Source organism: Papio anubis, chromosome 12 (assembly GCF_008728515.1).
Source record: "Papio anubis isolate 15944 chromosome 12, Panubis1.0, whole genome shotgun sequence".
NCBI lineage: Eukaryota > Metazoa > Chordata > Mammalia > Primates > Cercopithecidae > Papio > Papio anubis.
The window spans coordinates 41,167,684-41,186,573 of NC_044987.1; the positions used below are offsets into that span (position 1 = coordinate 41,167,684).

General features: G+C 39.5%; 1 protein-coding gene across 2 annotated transcripts in view; it reads left to right on the forward strand.

Moving 5' to 3' along the window:
- SLC36A4 (solute carrier family 36 member 4) overlaps positions 1 to 18,890 on the forward strand; it is a 221,826-nt gene that overhangs the window by 122,776 nt on the left and 80,160 nt on the right. For both annotated transcript variants that reach the window (XM_031653033.1, XM_031653034.1), the window contains exon 4: positions 2,937 to 3,078. The gene's annotated coding sequence lies outside the window, so the exon portion shown is untranslated. The remainder of the gene's footprint in view (positions 1 to 2,936; positions 3,079 to 18,890) is intronic.

An 18,890-nucleotide genomic window follows, 5' to 3' on the forward strand; every position in this document is an offset into this window, starting at 1 on the left:
AAACAGTGATGGGTAAGCAAGGTGAGAGATATGTTAATTAGCTTGATTTAATAATGCAACTTTGTATACATATATCAAAATATGACATTAAACCCCCTATATATTTATAACTATTGTTTAGCAATAAAAAATAAAAGTAGTCACGGGCTAGTAAATCCCTAGCCACCAGGAAAAAGCAATTTCACATATTCTCTGGAGGAAGACATCTTTATCCTAGGTCTTAAAGAATCCCCACAAATAATTTTTCAAGAACAATGATCAGCATAAAGTAAAATAAAATCTAATATCTAAAGAAACAAGGCCTTATGAATTAGACCCAGCAGAGGGAAACAGACCCACACGGATTTCAGATATTGAGCTTATCAAACAGAGATCACAAAACTATGCTAACCATTTTTGAAGAAATACAAGGGCACGTTTGAAAACATCTTCAGGGAGCAGAAACTATGAAGAATGATGTAACATATTTGAAAAAGAACTAAACAGAACTTCTAGAAAAAATTGTCTAATAACTGATATTAGAAACTCAATGTGTGGGTTTCACAACAGATTGAAAACAATTGAAGATGACATTTGTAAACTGGAAGATACGTTTGAAAAAATTAATGAGGATGAAGCCTACAGAGACAAAAAGATAGAAAACATGCAAAAGAGGTTAAGAGACATGAAGAGTAGAGTAAGAAAGTCTAAGATACATTTAGTTAAAGTCCTAGAAAAAAGAGTCAGAAAGCGGGGCCATGAGCAATATTTAGAGTTAATAGTTAGAGTGATTTTTAAAAACTAAATAAAATAATACACAGCTTCAAGAAGAATAAACAATCTCAAGAAAGATAAAAAATATTTCATCATAGACAAATCACACTGAAACAGTGGAGTACCAGAGATAGGAAAAAAAATCTTAAAAGCAGACAGAGATAACGTACTACCTTTAAAAGAGCAAAAATTGGACTGAAAGGTGACTTCTGGCCACAAAAATGGAAGACAGAATTTCTACAATGTGTTGAAAATAACTGCCAATCTAGATATTACACCCAGTTAATATTTGGTTTTTAAAATGAGGAGAAAACAAATATTTTTAACTAAGAAAATCTGTCAGTGTTTAACACAACTAGACTCTCACTAAAGGAAATTCTAAGCAATATACTTCAGGCAGAAGAGAAGCAATATCAAATGGAAGGTCTGAGAAGCAAGAAGAAAATAAGAGCAAATAAAGTGATAAACGAGTATATTCAAACAGTACTAATACATCAAAATACATAATAATAACATGTAAGTTGGCTGCATGAGAAAATTGGGTTAAATGTTCTAAGATTCTAATATTGTCTATGGTGCAGCAAAGTTTTGATTAATTTGGGGATTTGATAACTTAAGCATAATATTATAATATAAGGAACCACTAAAGGAAAAGAATAGCAGGTATATATTCTACACTAGTAGAAGGAAAAATAGAATGATAAAAAATAATCCAAAAAAAGACAAATGGGAATAACAAAGAGCATAGGTAGGACACATGGAAGCACAAAATAAGCTGATAAATTAAAAATGAAACATACTGGTGGTTACATGAAATGTAACTTAATGCTTCTGGTAAAACTGTTAGTCCAAACTGAAAACTACTGAAATGTCCATCTACGGTAGAATGGATAAATTGTAGCATAGAAATACAATGGAATATTATTGCAAATATAATAAAACACAACAAACTGTAGCCATATACAGCAGCATGAATGAATCAAACAAAAAATACTAAGCCAAAAAACAAGACACAAAAGAATGCATATAATACATTCCATTTAAATAGAGTTCAAAAGTGGACAAAATTAAACTACCTCGTTTAGGGATGCATATATAAATGGTTAAACTTTTTTAAAAGGAATGATACCATTATCATTAAAGAATAGGGTAACAGTTACCTTTGGGAAAAAGGAAGGTTTATGATCAGGGCAAGACACATTTGGTCAGAGGCTTTGGAACTGGCAATGTTCTATCTTTTATCCTGAAAATGGCTCTATGATGTCCACTTTATAAATATATATAAAAATGTACATGATATTGATTATATTTAATAATAAAATGTTTTCAATCATAAATTTAAAATGGTGGGGGAAGTGACTGTTCTCCTGTAATATGATTTATTGTCAGCCTTGTATTCTGTGTATTATATAATTTTGAGTACATGCAAAGCACTATAGTAGGAGTGCTGGGGGATGTGTTTCTGACTTCGAGAAACTTATAATCTGTATGGTGGTTTCCAAACTTTTCAAGTTTGATGTTGCAGTTTTAACCTGAAAAGTGTCAAACACCAGCAATTATTTTAGTAGCTATTACTTGAGTGTCTATTAATTGAAATGGGAGAAGCTTTTATTAAATCAATAAGGTTTTTAGTGAATTTTTATTTTATTGTTTTATTAATCACAACACATCTAGCTACTTGTAAAATAAAAGAATGCATCCATATGTGTCAAGTATTTCATTTGTAATGTCATTCATAATGCCTTAAGTGTATATTCATTCATTCAATCACAAAGCTTTATTGAGATCTACTTCTAGCCTGACACAATGCCTATTGATTCATAGACTCCAGGCAATATTTTTAAGCCCTCTCTGCATAGTATACAGTACCCAAGTTAAGAATCATTGATTTATACCACCTGATCATAGTAATGTCTCTATGCTGAGAACTTCACACAAATATGTTAGAGAGACACAGATTTTGCCACATTAAATAAAAAAGGCTCTGATGCAAAGCCATGTCTGTGTACACATAGAAGGAATAAAATGATATTTTCTTTCAGAATATTGGCCTTTTTATCTGTCTAGCAGCCATTATTTATCTAAGATTCATCACAAGCATTGGACACTGCTCTGGTTCTCAAATCTATGTTATTTTTGTATAATAATTTTAATCTTGTGTATTTTATCAAATTCATTTCCAGCTCTGCCCCTTCCTGCAGTGCAGCATAGGAGGAAAGAGAATGGAATGTAAAGCAAATCTTCACTCTTCACTTCAACAAGTAACATATCTGTGTCAGTGAAGAATCTTTTGCAGACAAGCAACCTGTTTTGCACATGAAACTGGTAAGTTGAGGAGGAACAGGCACAGCTGAATCCAGGTGTAGTTTCATCCAGGATGTCAATCAATACTACTTTTTATTTTTTTATTTTTTTTTAGTTTTTAAGCTTTTTGTGGGTACATAGTTGGTATATGTATTTATGGGGTACATGAGATGTTTTGATACAGGCATGCAATGTGAAATAAGCACATTATGGAAACTGGGGTATCCATCACCTCAACTATTTATCCTTTGAGTTATAAATAATCCAATTACACTCTTTATTTTAAAATGTACAACTAAGTTATTATTGACTATAGTCACCCATTTGTGCTATCAAGTAGTAGGTCATATTCATTTTTTTTTGTATCCATTAACTATCCCACCTCCCTGCCAGCCCGCCACTATCCTCCCCAACATCTGGTAACCGTCCTCCTACTCTCCAAGTCCATGAGTTCAATTGCTTTGATTTTTAGATCCCACAAGTAAGTGAGAACCTGAGATGTTTGTCTTTCTGTGTCTGGCTTATTTCACTAAACGCAATGATCTCCAGTTCCATTTATATTATTTCAAATGACTGGATGTCATCCTTTTTTTATGGCTGAATAGTACTACACACACAATACCTCTTGTGTGCTTGCTCTCCCCTCTCTTATCTTTGCTTTCTTCTATGTTGGTTTCATTCTCAGTGAGATCATATCCAGGTAGCTTAATTTTGGATATGAAGTTAACTTTTCATTAACTTCATATCCAAAGTTCCCAGGCCAGCAATATCCCTGACCAGTACAGATTTATGTTCAATCAGTGTGATAATCTCAGTAGAAAGATAGTAGCCCCTCACTGGAGAATGAAGTCTCTGTGTCATAAGAACACATTCCTCTGACCTGTAACACCTAGAACACTGAGATAATTTTAAAAAATATAGAGAGTCTGGCAGAGATCATCTCGCCAGAGGGATATTGATAAATTTTACAGGCTACAAAATTATACTATTTCCAGTCTCTTCCTAACAACCATATATTCTCCCTAATATATGCCCCTTCACCAAAAGAAAGTAAAAAAGCAAAAAGAAGAAAAACAACATTGTAAAAATTATATTATCCAGGGCCTTGTATTTTCTTTAATCACTCAAGAGTCTGTGACTAAGAATTAAGTCAGCAGAAGAAAGTTCTTCTGGTTTTTACTTATCAGCAGAAGTGGTTCCAATCAGAAAATGTTGAAACTAACAGTGCTATTCAGGAGCAATCAGTTATTTACGAACCACAAAAGGAAAAGAGAACAAGCCAGCTATTCAAAGTCGTAAACCTTTAGAAGATTACACAGAGACTGATAGAAAGAAGCAAATTCAGAAGTTTTCTGCTAGTTGAGTCAGTAACCTACCTAATATAACAAGTATCAATCATTGGCATATTCATTTTATCCTTCAAAATGAATTATAGAGTACTCAGTAATACTTAATCATAAAGACATGCACTGGAAGTGATTAGCTATGGTTTTGGTATAATCATCCCTTCTGAACCAACATACTATTCATGTTTCACTCAATAAATATTAGGCTCCTATTCTACACCAAGCCCTGACTACATGCTGGGGATACCGTGTTGGTTGGAGAGAGAAAGTCCCTGCCTTCATAGACGTTGCATTCTGATGAGCGAAACCTGGTAAATGCTTTAGCCAGAATGTCTAGCATTCTGACTGTGCTGGTACCTGTCTGGAATTTTTCATTTCTCCTATCGTCCTGTTGGATTTTATACTTCTTTGTTCCACTCAAAGCACTGCTCTAGCTTAGTCCTCAGTATTCCACTGCAGATGAATTGCTTCCCTGTAATTAGGCTGATTTGCAGAGTTCTCAGGCTTAAGATGGCTGGAATTTCAAACCTTTGCATGGTTACCACACACATTCCATCACATTCACTTCTATTCCTTTATTTCTGTTCCTATTCACTATGAGAGAAACCCACATGACAGGTATAGTGTCCCTCAAGTATGAGTGTGCTCTGAAAGAAAATGCTTTCTGCTCATGAACACCTTCTGCAAAGATTGTTTTTTTCCAAGAGGGCTTTTATAAGCTTCCCTGAATTAAATGGAAGAAAAAAAAATCTCTCTTTGGAGCAGTAGCCTGAAGATAGCCTCCTTGGTCAGAAATTGTTTTCACTATGATCTCACCATCAGGTATATCCCATTCACCATCTCTGCACAAATCCCTGTTCTGTAGGTTAAAAGTTCTCCTTTTATACTCCCAGGTATATACCCAACACAAATTATGTGCTTGTTCACCAAAAGACATGGAGGATAGCATTCACAGTAGCACCATTCATAATAGCTTCAAATTGGACACAACCTAAATGTCCATCAACTGGAGAATGGATCAATATATTGAGGTATATTCCTACAACAGAATGCTATACATCATGAAAGCTGACAAAACACAGCTATACTGAACCACTTGAATGAATCTCACAAGCTAACAGCACAAGAATCCAGATAAGCAAGAATGCATAAGATGTTCCATTTACATAAAGTTCACAACTAGACAAAGTTAATGTAGAGTTTTGAAATGGTTCACTTTGCAATGGGAGAGAGGGAGAGTGTTTGGCAGAGGGCATCGGGGGGTCTTCTAAGGTGCTGGTAACATTCTGTATCTTGACTTGTTTTCACAACTATGTTCATTTTGTGATATCTATTGAACTATACACTTAGGATTTATGCACCATTTTCATGAAAAAAGAGTTTTTCTTAATAAAATGTATCCATTTGCTGCATTTACCAAGGTTTTATTTAGGTCCCACTTTCACAGGGGAGCAGCTCCTCACCATTCCTGGGGGCCACACAGGGCTAGGAAGGTTTTTCTCCCTGGGTAGCTGGAAATTGTGTTACTGTATATTTGTGGAGAGACAAAGTCACACTCCACATGGAAAAAGCCAAAGTTTGAAGAAGAAAGACAGTTCCAAATAAAGTGAGGCCATAATCAGATGATGAAAAATTAGCCAGAGACTGATGGGATCAAACCCCAGAAAGCTGGTATCTGGGGATGAGAGGTTATGGGGCACAGTGGTTACATGCACAGATGCTGGAGTCAAAATCCCTGGGTAGATTTCCCAAATCCATTAACTTCTATTTTACTTTGGGCAGCTTCCTGAACCTCTCTGTGCCTCAGGCCCTCCTCTGTGAAATGCCCCTGAGAAGTCAAAATGTAACACTTGTCAAGCACTCCCAACTGTGCTTGTCCCATGCTGGGGGCTCAACATGTGTCAATGACTACATCTGCATCATTTTCTGCTCTCACAATCCATATACCAGAGCATGGCTGTCCACTGCTCACATGTTTTATAGGAAAGCAGGGGAACCCATTCTCTTCCTTCCTAGTCGTAGTTCCAAAGTTCCCAGGCCAGATACCTTTCCTGTCCGTAAAAGCTGTGACTAGAGAACAGGCTCACATTCTATAGAATGACCTCTCCCACCAAACCATGTGAACTGGGAGTCAGACATTCAACAAAAGGGGCAGGTCAGTTTCCAGACAAACAAGCGAGGAGTGATTTGAATGGTATCAAGAGGAGTACAGTACAAATAGCATATTGGTGGGTCCGCCTTTCTTCAAAATGAATGAAACTGTGCCTTTATACACACAATGTAGAAGCGTATGTTAAGCCTGAGTATTTGCCCCAGATTTAACTCTCTGCTTAGATAAGTCAAGGCTGGTATTTCTTTGGCTAGAAATAAAACAAAGCAGGCCCCTTTCTGAGATAAACATTTTACATTTATTTTGTATCTCACTGGGTTTTTAATCCCATCACTTATCTCAATGCTTTGTTTCTCACTATTTTATCTCAGGGTTTCTGAATGTTCTCCTTGAATAAACAGTATAAACACAATAAACAGTGTAACAGGCAAGAACCCTGATATAGAAGTGGAGGCACATTAGTGGCAAGGCAACCAAGGACACTAAGATAAAGCAGAGAAAAACATGAAGTAGCTGGTGCGTGGGGCTTGGAGGGAAGAATTAACAGCGGTGGTTGTGGGGGAGCACTGCAAGCTCAAACAGTGTGCTAAATTTCAGGCGTTAGTAGAAATGTCAAATACATGTATGTGTAGGCAATTATAAACATGAGAAATGTGTAGAATGGTGCCTTACACAGAATAGGTGCTAAATGAATATTATCCAAATGAGTGAATGAATGAAAAGAGGAGAGACAAGGGATTTGCTCATTTACATGTAGGAGCTTTGAGAAGTCAAGGAATTTTAGGATTAAAAGGGACCAGTAAAGTCTATTCCCCTTACAAGTGGTTTGGGCTTGAATACCTCAGTCTCAGGTTTGAATTAGGAATCAGTAAGAAAGAGAGAAAAAGAAAGCCACACCGACACATGGATTTTTTAGGGAGTTAAAAGCATTCTAGAATAATGGATGGCTGAAGGACCGTTTGTAGGGGGGGAAAAAAGCTATCATGGGAGAATTGGAACGGACCCCAAGGAGGTCATTTATCATGTCATCTCTCTGTAAAATATAGAAATCATTAGCTGATAACAACAATACTCTACATTTGTGTAGTACTTCTAGTTCTGAAAGTGCAGTCAAAGACATTATCTCCATTAATTCTCACAAGCACGTAGTTATTCTTTTCTGGGACTCAAAGGAAGTTACTAGCTCAGAAATAATGGATGCTTGTTGATGTATAGAAGTCACATTACCTCAAACAGACAGATGGAATGTCCTTTAAAAGATTCCTCCACAAAATAACATATTCATTTATTTAGTAACAGGGAGAGCTGTTGAGAATTAAATGATGAATTGTCTTTTCAAAGCTGTGAATTTATTGTATTACCTTGGAAAGTATCTTTACCTCCTCCTTCCAATATAATAGCAAGGAGAGCCACCAAGATGCTTTGGACAGTTATCCAAGGGGAAGGAGGATGATGCTTGGTGGGAAAGTGGGGAGTGGCCCCACCCTGGAGGTGACTTCCCAGGGACTGGGAAGAGTGGGATGTTCGGTGTGTACTGGGTCTCACTTTGCACCGCTTGCAAGCATCACAAGAAGAGGACACAACTTAGATGAGGGTGGTGGTGCTGGTAGGAGCAGAGCGATTGCTGTGAGAGGTATAACTATCTGGCGTGAGAAGCCTGACTGGTAGCAAAAGACTAGAGCTCAGCCCGTGCTGCACAAGAGGCAGATGTAAGGGACAGAGACCTTTCAATTCCATTGTCCTCATCTACATACCTACTGGGATTTTGGTATGATCCATAGAAGATGGAAGAAAATTTTAAAAAGTAATATTGGAATTGTTACTAATCTTGGCAAATTAAGATTTGATTTGATATAGAAAAATAAAGACATACAATGTTTCCTACACTTGAGATGTCATGGAATGATGGTACATCTGTTAACCTTCATTCAACAAGCATTTATTGAGCACTTACTGTGAGCCAGACATTCTAGTAGGTGTTAGGGATATAAGGGAGAAAAATACAGAACTGGATCTTGTTTTTGAGTAGCTTGTTACATCTGTAATGGACAGATAGACAATTAAGCAAGGAATAACCAGACAGAGTGCTGGGTGTTAGAACAGGAGAAAGACAGGGATCTGAGACACCAGAAAAAAAGGGGTTATGTAGCCTGCTCTAGGGGACAAAGACAGCATGCCTGCAGAAGTCACAGTTAAGCTGAGACCTGAATGATTCTGTCCTGCATCACACAACACTTCCTTCCCACCACTGCTATGCTAAGCACTTACCCCAGTTACATTGTATTTGCTATTTTCAAATCTCTCTCTCACTAAGCATTGAGCTCCCAGAGGTCTTAGAGCATCATGTAAATTATTTAAAAAAAAAAAAATCTTGGTATCCTCAGCACCTCTGATAGAGGTCCTACACTTAGTAGGCTTTCAATGCATAGCTGTTAAGTGACACAAAAATTGAATGAATGAATGAATAATGAATGGTGGGAGGCCTAATTGTGCTATACGGTAGAAATGCCAGTGTTCATCTGCAAAGGGTGCAGGCTGGATGCTGCATTCTAGTTAAGCAGTGTCACTACTGTGTCCTCCAGGCAGCCAGTTGCTGAGCATCTGCTAATTAAGGCTACACTGCCACTCTGAGGGCAGTCTGGGTAGTGCCAGGATTGGACAGGACACTGATACCTGCTTTGTTTCTCAGCTTCAGGCTGGCGAAAGCACTAGCAATGCAGCCTCCTCTTTGAAGGAAAGGTCTCTCAACTTCGTCACAGTCCTCCTTACTCAGGCAGCCCTCAGTCCTACTGCAAAGTAAGGGCATGAAGTCTTCTCTTAAAAGTGCAGTCTGGCTAAGGAAACCAAACCTCACTTTCATGGCACAATTTTGGGGACACAGAGGAATTGAGTCACATTCTTTTCCTTGTGTGTGGGTTGGAGAGGAGGAATCCAGCCCCTACCCTACCCCTCCCATTGCCCTGGAAGAGCCACCTGGGGTAAGCATGAAGCCTGCACACTCACCTCAGCACGGAAGGTAAATGCTTTAGCTGAAATATTCTCCTCTGTAGCGACTCTACTTCTCTCCCCTCCAGGGAGCTTTAAATGCTGGTGATTTCTGACCAGCATCCTGGAAGGGAGTAATGAACTAGCACCCAGGACACCTTCCTTGCTGGTCTCCTGGCCAGTACCCCAAACTTCTGTCCGGCTGTTACTGTGTGGCTCAATGACCTGGGGGCAAGAAAATCTAGATTATAACCCTGGGTTTGCTGATTCCTATGCATTACACCTTTGGTTAGTTGATTAATCTCTTTGAACCTCAGTTAGCTGATCTACAAAATAAAGATTAATATACCTGACCTATCTTACAGGGCTGTTGAAGAATCAAATGGTACAATATTCGGAATGCTCTTTGTGAACCCTAAAGCACTACACACATGCAAAGTATTATTATGTCCAATACATCTGAAAATCTATAAAATAACGATTCCATGGAAATGTACTTTTATGTTGTGAAATCCTCACTGTCTCTCTTTGTTAATCCAGGGAAACCACTGACTAGTATTCCTTTCACTTGATTGTCTCATTTCTTTCACTGATTAATTCAAAAAAGCAGTTAGGAGCAAAATTCAACATCAAAAATATTGATTGAGTGCCTACGATATGCCAGGAACTGTTCTTGGTGCTGGAGATACCACAGATATTAAGGCAGATATATCCCTGCTTTCCTGCACTGGGGCTAGAGCAGGGAGTAAAATGGCAGTCCCTGCCCTTAGGAGTTGACAGTCTAGTGAGAAAGGGAGGAATTTAAAAACTAATCATATGAATCACTATGTGTGTGTGATATGGTTTGGCTCTGTCCCCACCCAAATCTCATGTCCAGTTGTAATTCCCAATGTTGGGGGAGGGACTTGGTGGGAGGTGATTGAATCGTGGAGGCAGATGTCCCCATGATAGTGAGTGAATTCTCATGATAGTGAGTGAATTCTCAAGATATCTGGTTGTTTGAAAGTGTGTAGCACTTCCCCCTTCACTCTCTTTCTCTTCTGCCACCATGTGAAGAAGGTGCTTTCTGCCATAATTGTAAGTATCCTGAGGCCTCCCCAGCCATGCCTCCTGTACAGCCTGTGGAACTATGAGTCAATTAAATCTCTTTTCTTCATAAATTCCCCAGTCTCAGATAGTTCTTTATAGCAGTGCGAGAGTGGACTAACACAGCGTGTATGTGGCAACACTAAACTCTCGTTAAGGACACAGGAAAAAAGAAAATGTTTAATATTGTTGTTATCCTCTTGTCCTCACGAACCCTCAACTGCTAGTGGGAAAATTAACTAGTGTCCAATGTCATTAGACTCCATTCAATCCAATATTTTATACAATCCTCAGTCAGGCAATGCTCAGAATCCCCAGCAAAACCTCCCCTCCTTCTGTTTTGGTTCCAAAACTAGCATCTCAGTTTATAGGGGGAAAGTAGGGGGTTGCAAGGAAGAGTATCATTTCCAGGACATGAGGCACAGGGGAAGAGTTGGGGTCCTCTAATATGTCCTCTCTGTCTTCTGGTCTCCAGAGAAGTGCCTCTTGTCCTCCTATGTGCTGGTAAAGTCTGTGCTAGTGTCACTGAGACCCTCTCTTGGCTCTGTCAGATCCTGGGATTAACCCTTGGCTTGCTTGCCCCCACTGCCTGCATCTGCTGGCTGCAAAACCTAGGCCTCTGCCACATTTGCTCTCCAGTCTGTTGGCTTGACAATGTACTCCTAACCTCTACTGTGAGAGTCACCTTACTCTGCAATGGCTGAGCCAGTAGCAGAGGTACTGACTTTCTACTCCACACCTATTCAACTTGTGAACTGAAGGGACTCAGAAAAGCTAAACCTCAGGGCCTCTCTCTGCTGGACCAAATCACACCATTAGATCTGTAAGAGCTTCCCCAGAGACCAAAATGAGCAAGGGCTGTAAATCTTTTACCGACCTAGTGAGTTGTGCCCAGTACAGTCCAGATGAGAAATATGGGGACCTCCGCACCCTGTTTTCCTCTCGCTGTCTGCCTTTGCCTCTGTGTACCAGTGCTCAGGCCTGGGAAATGAAATCTGCATGATATCTGTCTCATCATACCTTTGGCGAGTCTCATGGCTTCACTAAATACCCTCCAGGAAGACTTGGATCTAAGTTCCTTTTCCCAGTGATTTCTTTATCCCTGCTCGCTACCTGGCTTCTTACAGCTACTGAGCTTTATCCGCACTGCTGTCCACACACCAGGACCCCACCCCTCTACCTGCAAGTCTCAAAGCACCATAACACATTGCTGTTGTGTGTAACAAACTCTAACTGAAGGTTAGGGGATGATGATGAGGTGCTACGTTTAAAAAAAAAAAGATAGGAAACAACGAAATCAAATGGCAGAAGGCACTGACCAAAGGCCCTCAGCTGTCTCCACCACAGCGACTGTCTTGCTGGTAACATTCCCAGCTTTCTCACAAAGCCATCACTTCCTGGGACTTGTTTTATTTCCTTCTAGCCAAACACTTCTGTCAACTTTCTCAGTCCAGAGACACTCATTTACTGTCCCCACTGCCCCCCAACCCCCCAGGTAGCTAACCTGTAATTCTATTATGAAGGGAAATTTGGCTCCTTTTTTAATCAGATGCTAAGGTAGAATTAGCATACAGCAGTGGTTAAGTTCATGGATTTTGAAACCAGCCTGCCTTGGTTCAAATCTGGCCTTCATTGCTTACTAGCTGTGTGGTTTTAAGAAGTTGCTCATCCTCTCGGTACCAGTTTCCCCATCTATAAACTTGGAATGGTCATAGTCCCTAATGGCTGGGGCCCTTGTGAGGATTATATTATAAATGCAAATAAATAAGATGCTTACATCTGTCCTATACAAAGTAAGCACTCAATGAAAGGTAGGTATTATTATCTCTACTTCCTCCTTCCTACACTAGCCGAGACCAGTGATTCTCAAACTTTAGCACATATCAGAATTATCTAAAAGTCTTATTAAATGTCAGGTTGCTGGGACCCAGAGTTTCTGATTCAATAAGTCTGGGATGTGACAGAAAATTTGCATTTCTAACAAGTTCCCAGGTACTGTGATGAAGCTGGTTCGATGATCACACTTTGAGAACCACTGGCCTAGACCATGTTTTCCATTCTCAAAAAATTGCATTAAGTTGTTTTTCTTGGCTTCCCACCCTTAGAAATAGGTAGAAGCTTCGAATTATACTTTTTTTTTTTTTTCTTTTTATAAAGATGAGATCTCAATATATTGCCCAGGCTGGCCTTGAACTCCTAGCCTCAAGCAATCCTTCAGCCTTGGCCTCCTGAAGGGCTGAGATTACAGGCGTCAGCCACTGTGCCCAGCCCTCAAATTATACTTGTTACAGAGCCTTCCTGGATCAAATTCCATAGGCAAAAATAAAATAAAATAAAATAAAAAATCTGTTATGCTGACTATTTGGTAACAAAGAAAAGGAAATAAAGAATATATACGTGTATATCCATTTTTTTGTTGTTGTAAACAAACAAACAAACAAAAAACTTAGGAAAGATAAACCAGAAACTGATAGAATTGTTTACCTAGGATGGGGTAGAAAGAACAGGAAAAAGAGTGACACAGTTCTCTGAGTATACCATATATATACACGTGTGTGTGTATATATATAGTTTTGACTGTTGGAAGCATGCTAGTGTTTTCATATTTAAAACATTAAATCAAGTCTGAGGAAAGAAGCCTAGAATTACTAAAAAATACAAAATTAAGAGTATATCAAATAGATGACAGAGCTACATGAAAGGGAAAAAAATAGAATGAATCTAAGCCACTTTGGTGGTTTTTTTTTGTTTGTTTTTTGTTTTGAGATGGAGTCTTGTTCTGTCGCCCAGGCTGGAGTGCAGTGGTGCTATCTCGGCTCACTGCAAGCTCCACCTCCCGGGTTCACGCCCTTCTCCTGCCTCAGCTTCCCAAGTCGCTGGGATTACAGGCGCCCGCCACCTCGCCTGGCTAATTTTTTCTTTGTATTTTTAGTAGAGACGGGGTTTCACCATGTTACCCAGGGTGGTCTCCATCTCCTGACCTCGTGATCCGCCTGCCTTGGCCTCCCAAAGTGCTGGGATTACAGGTGTGAGCCACCGCGCCCGGCTGAATCCAAGTCACTTTGAACACAATACTTAGATAAGCACCCTCAGTCTAAAAACAAAAAGAAGTTCAAACAAATGTTGTTTTGTTAGTGATATGGGTGTAGCAATTCTGAAATTATTTGGTATGCATTTTAGAATTGAGTAAATTAGTAAATATACTAATGTTTCTGGTAGCCAGGTTTCCTACTATGAGAGAGAGGTGATATAATTTATGGAATGGGGTAAATTTAGAGATGTCAGCATAAAAGCATGATTTTCTAAGAAATAAAAAAATAATAAAAATGTATGTATCTTTCCTAGTTCTCTCTGCTAAAAGGGCCTAGAAGTAATGCTACCCTAGTTACAACGAGCACTCCTAGAACCTAGATCTTTATGTCTAAAGATAATTCCCCTTTAAAAATAGCTGATTCTAAAATACAACATAAGTACAAGATAAGACTAGAATATTTTGTTGTAGTAGAAAATAAAGAAATTATTTGAAAAATAAAAAGGTCCAAGGATGTTACAACGAGGAAGAATCTCAAAGAGACCTCTAGCCAAATCAGTGATCAAAAAACAAAACAAACAAACAAAAAGAATAAAGAGGGCTGGGCGCGGGAGCTCAGGCCTGTAATCCCAACACTTTGAGAGGCCGAGGCAGGCAGATCACCTGAGGTCAGGAGTTTGAGACCAGCCTGGCCAACACAGTGAAATCTGGTCTGTACCAAAAATACAAAAATTAGCTGGGTGTGGTGGCACGTGCCTCTAGTCCCAGCAACTCAGGAGGCTGAGGCAGGAGAATTGCACGAACCTGGGAGGTGGAGCTGGCAGTGAGCCAAGATCGTGCCACTGCACTCCAGCCTGGGCGACAGAGCGAGACTCCATCTAAAAAAAAAAAAAAAAACCCCAAAGAATCATGACAGTGCTGGATTATAACACTGTGGGAAAAAAACCTAAGAATCCACCAGTGCCCTTGATACTAAACAAAGAAAAAAACAAATAATAAGAATGACAGGAGAGCTTTTCTTTATAATAGAACATCAACTAGTAAATGTAGAAGGAATAACACAGTTAGAAAATCACGATTTTGCACCCATCATAGTAATATTTTGTTTAGAAAAGAATCATCCAGGAATGTTAAAACCATTGAGTGAAAGTTTGTTGGGAATGAGTATATTTACACAGCCTGAAAATTTCTCCTCACAGATTATTCATTAACTACAAGAGGAAAAATATACTTCTACATAATAGATAACACTGTAGCTAAGTGACCACCAACAATGGGACAAACTGATATCTTATGATTCCTGATAAGAGAGGCTAAGAATACAACATCACTTATGTAATATTCCTGCCCAAAATGTATAGCCTCAACTTAATTATGAGGAAACTACAAGTCAATCTCAAATTGAAGGATAAGCCACAAGGCAACTGGTCTGAATGTTTCAAAAATATCAATGTCAGAAGAGAAAAAGAAAGGCCAGGCATGGTGGCTCACGCCTGTAATCCCAGCACTTTGGGAGGCCAAGGTGGGCAGATCACAAGGTCAGGAGTTTGAGACCAGCCTAGCCAATATGGAGAAACCCTGTCTCTACTAAAAATAGAAAATTAGCAGGGCATGGTGGTGCATGCCTGTAATCCCAGCTACTCGGACGGCTGAGGCAGCAGAATCTCTTGAACATGGGAGGCTGAGGTTGCAGTGAGCTGAGATCACGCCATTGTACTCCAGCCTGGGCAATAAGAGTGAAACTCCTCTCAAAAAAAAAAAAAAAAAAAAAGAAAGAAAGAAAGAAAGAAAGGCTGTGGAGCCATTCCAGATTAAAGGTCATTGAAGAACGATTATAACTGAATGAAAAGCATGATTCTTTATTGAATGTCTGATGAGAAAAAAACAAAACAAAACAAAAAACACATTGCTATTAGGGATATTGCTAGGACAACTGATACAATTTGTATATAGATTGCATATTCCAAAATAGTATTATTGTATCATCATTAAATTTTTGGAACAATCATTGCTCCATGTAAAACAATGTCCCTGTTCTTAAAAGGCAAATACTAAAGTATTAGGAGTGAATGCGCTTCGGTTATATTTTTGAATGAGCTATTTTTAAAGGGGAATTATATGTAGGTATCAAGATCTAGGTACTAGGTGTGTTCATTGTAACTCGGGTTGCATTACTTCTAGGCTCCTTCATTAGGCCCTAAATACTTTAGTATTTATCTTTTAAGAGCAACAACAATAACACAGCAACAATAATAACATAGTTATAAGTGGAAAGAGATAAAGCCAGTGTGGTAACGTATTAACAATTGGCAAATCTCAGTGAAGGATATATGACAATTTATTGTCCTAATTTAGCAATGTTTCTATACATGTGAAACTTTTACAAAATAAAAAGATAAAACAGATTTGAAAATCTTTAGGTGATTCTCTCTCCCCAACTAAATGGCATTAAAAAAGTATTCTCCCTTTAAGCCCAGGGATTTTCCACTAATTTTGTCACTATTACATTTTCCTGTTGATAACTTTTAGTTACCTGGTATGGGCAGCTGGTGGAGAAGGAGGTTTGGGTGAAGATGATGGGTGCAATTTGACGCAGTGTCTTTGAGATCCAATGTGTCTCGAGAGATCCAATGTGTTGGGAGCTCAGGGAAGAGGTCCAAGCCAAAGACATGGAATCGACTGATATTACTCCCTTGAGAGCTCTCCTGGAGGGAGCTTGGAGAACAAGAGTGGCAACTGTAAAGGAGACTAAGAGTGAATGGTGGGAGAACCAAGGGGAACCACGGCTCAGCAGCTGTGGAAGGATACATTTCATAAGGAGACCATGGTCCACAGCCTGAAATGTCCCAAGGAGTAAAGCAGACAACCGTAAAGTCCCCTGGATTTGGCAAGTAGGTGGTCCTTGGTAACCTGAATGACTTCCAGGGAGAGGGAGTTGAGGAGTGGGATTGGTGGTGAAACCACACCAGGGTTCATTAAAGAGTAGTTGTGTGGCCAAGTGTGGTAGCTCACGCCTGTAATCCCACCAGTTTGGGAGGCTGAGGTAGGCAGATCACTTGAGGTCAGAAGTTTGAGACCAGCCTAGCCAACATGGTAAAACCCCATCTCTACTAAAAATACAAAAATTAGCCGGGCATGGTTGCAGGCACCTGTAGTCCCAGCTACTTGGGAGGCTGAGGCAGGAGAATGTCTTGAACCCAGGAGGTGGAAGTTGCAGAGAGCTGAGGTGGTGCCACTGCAGTCCAGCCTGGGCAACACAGCAAGACTCCATCTAAAAAAAAAAAAAAAAGTAATTGTGTAAGCCTGACACAGTGGCTGAGACCTGTAATCCCAGCACTTTGGGAGGCCAAGGCAGGCAGATATCTTTGAGTTCAGGAGTTCAAGACCAGCATGGGCAACATGGCAAACCCCATCTCTACTAAAAATACAAACCTAGCCAGGTTTGGTGGTGGTGTGTGTCTGCAGTCCCAGCTACTCGAGAGGCTAAGGTGGGAAAATCTCTTGAGCCTGGGAGGTGGAGGTTGCAGTGAGCTGTGGTTGTGCCACTGCATTCCAGCCTGGGTGACAGAGCTAGACACTGTCTCAAAAACAAAAACAAAAAGTAATTGTGGAAGTGAAATGTGATAAGAATATACCTTCCGATAAGTCTATTTGGAAGGGCAGGAGAGAAATACAGATGAAGGAAGATTTTTGGTTTTGGTCTTTAGAGCTAGAAGGGATTTGCCCATGGAGAGGGGGAGGTTAGAGAATCGGAAAGGGCGATAGTTACATTAGCAAGAGCCCAGAGGAACCAGAAGGCAGGAGATCTGGGTAGAATGGTGGGACTAACCCTGCGTAGGGAAAGAATGTATCTTCCCACCCAGTGGCCTATGAACCCCAGGGCCTTGTCTTCTGTCTTGACCTCTCTCAAAAGAAACCAAACTGTTAGCCTCTTTCCTAATATTTCTGATGAGCCAACCACAGGATCCTGGTAGGCAGGATATTGACTTAGGTAGAGTTCTGAATTTGGAGTTGGAAGACAGCTTTGATTTCTTGTGTTTTTTTGCTTGACTTCCTGACTGTGTTATCCTTTCTGAGCAGCAATGTCCTCATCTTTAAAATGAAAAAAATGCACTCCATATAATAAAGTAGGAGAATATATGAAAACACTTTAAAAAAGGACTCGCGATTAGGTAGCTTTTTTGAGGTGTTTTTTGTTTGTGTGTCCCTCTGCTCTTAGGATCCGGTAATATTCCAGTGACCAGGAGACCTGGCAGTTGCCAAGAATGTTCTCTGCAACTGCTGGCTTCTAATGAGGCAGCTCACACAGGATTTGCTGTCTTGAATTTAAAAATAACAGAAACAGAAACAAGTGCATCCACAGAGAGATGGACTATCACCAGAGGCTTGGTATTGTGATTAACAGTAGAATGTAAGCCAACGGAAGCCAGCTGGCAATCACTGAAACTTGACCATTTGGTTCGGTAGGTTACAATGAGTTTGTTATTGAGAATTGTTTATAATAATCAAATTTTCCACTAGGTGACAGCAAAGCCCATATGATCTAAATCATCGTTCCTCTTGAATAGTGTTTGAGAATCTTCCAAAAGCAGCGGATCCTGCCGTTCTGCAGAGAGTAATTATTGCTAAAATTATGACATATGGCCTTGAGATATTGTCATTACTCTTCTGAGATAAATAACTCCAGTTTTTAAAAAAACAATTTTAGTTTTTGACATTCTAAGTCACTTGAATTTATAGAAACAACTACAACAATAATTTAAAAAGCTGACATGTGTTAAGCATTTGCTGTGTGCCAGGCACTCTTATAAATGTGCATGGCTCTTGATACTACCCAACTTCTCAGAGGTTTCACAGGGATCACAAGTCCCCTCTTGTAATAAAGAACTAAATCTTTCCTGGGCCACTTCTGTAACCATAACACTAACTACATAAATACATGCTTGTGGCTGAACTACCCTGCCCAGGAGAGGAGGAGTTTGGTTATGAATATTAATGGTTTAGTCAAGAGCCCTTTACAGGGTTTTAAGAACAATTTTCAGTTATAGTTGGTATTTCTCAGAGCGTTTATCTTTTTAAAAAATAACTTTTCCCCTCTTAGACCTATGCTAACCCTTCATTGGGTTCCCTGTTGGTGGCTCATTCTTCTTGAGACTGTGTTGAGTTTGGGGTAACCTATTGAAGTCTTTTTTTTAGGGGCTAAAGTGGAGACCCCAGGCAGAGTGAGCTTGACTCATCTTGGTACGAAGCCTTTAACCATCAGAAGGAAGTGGGA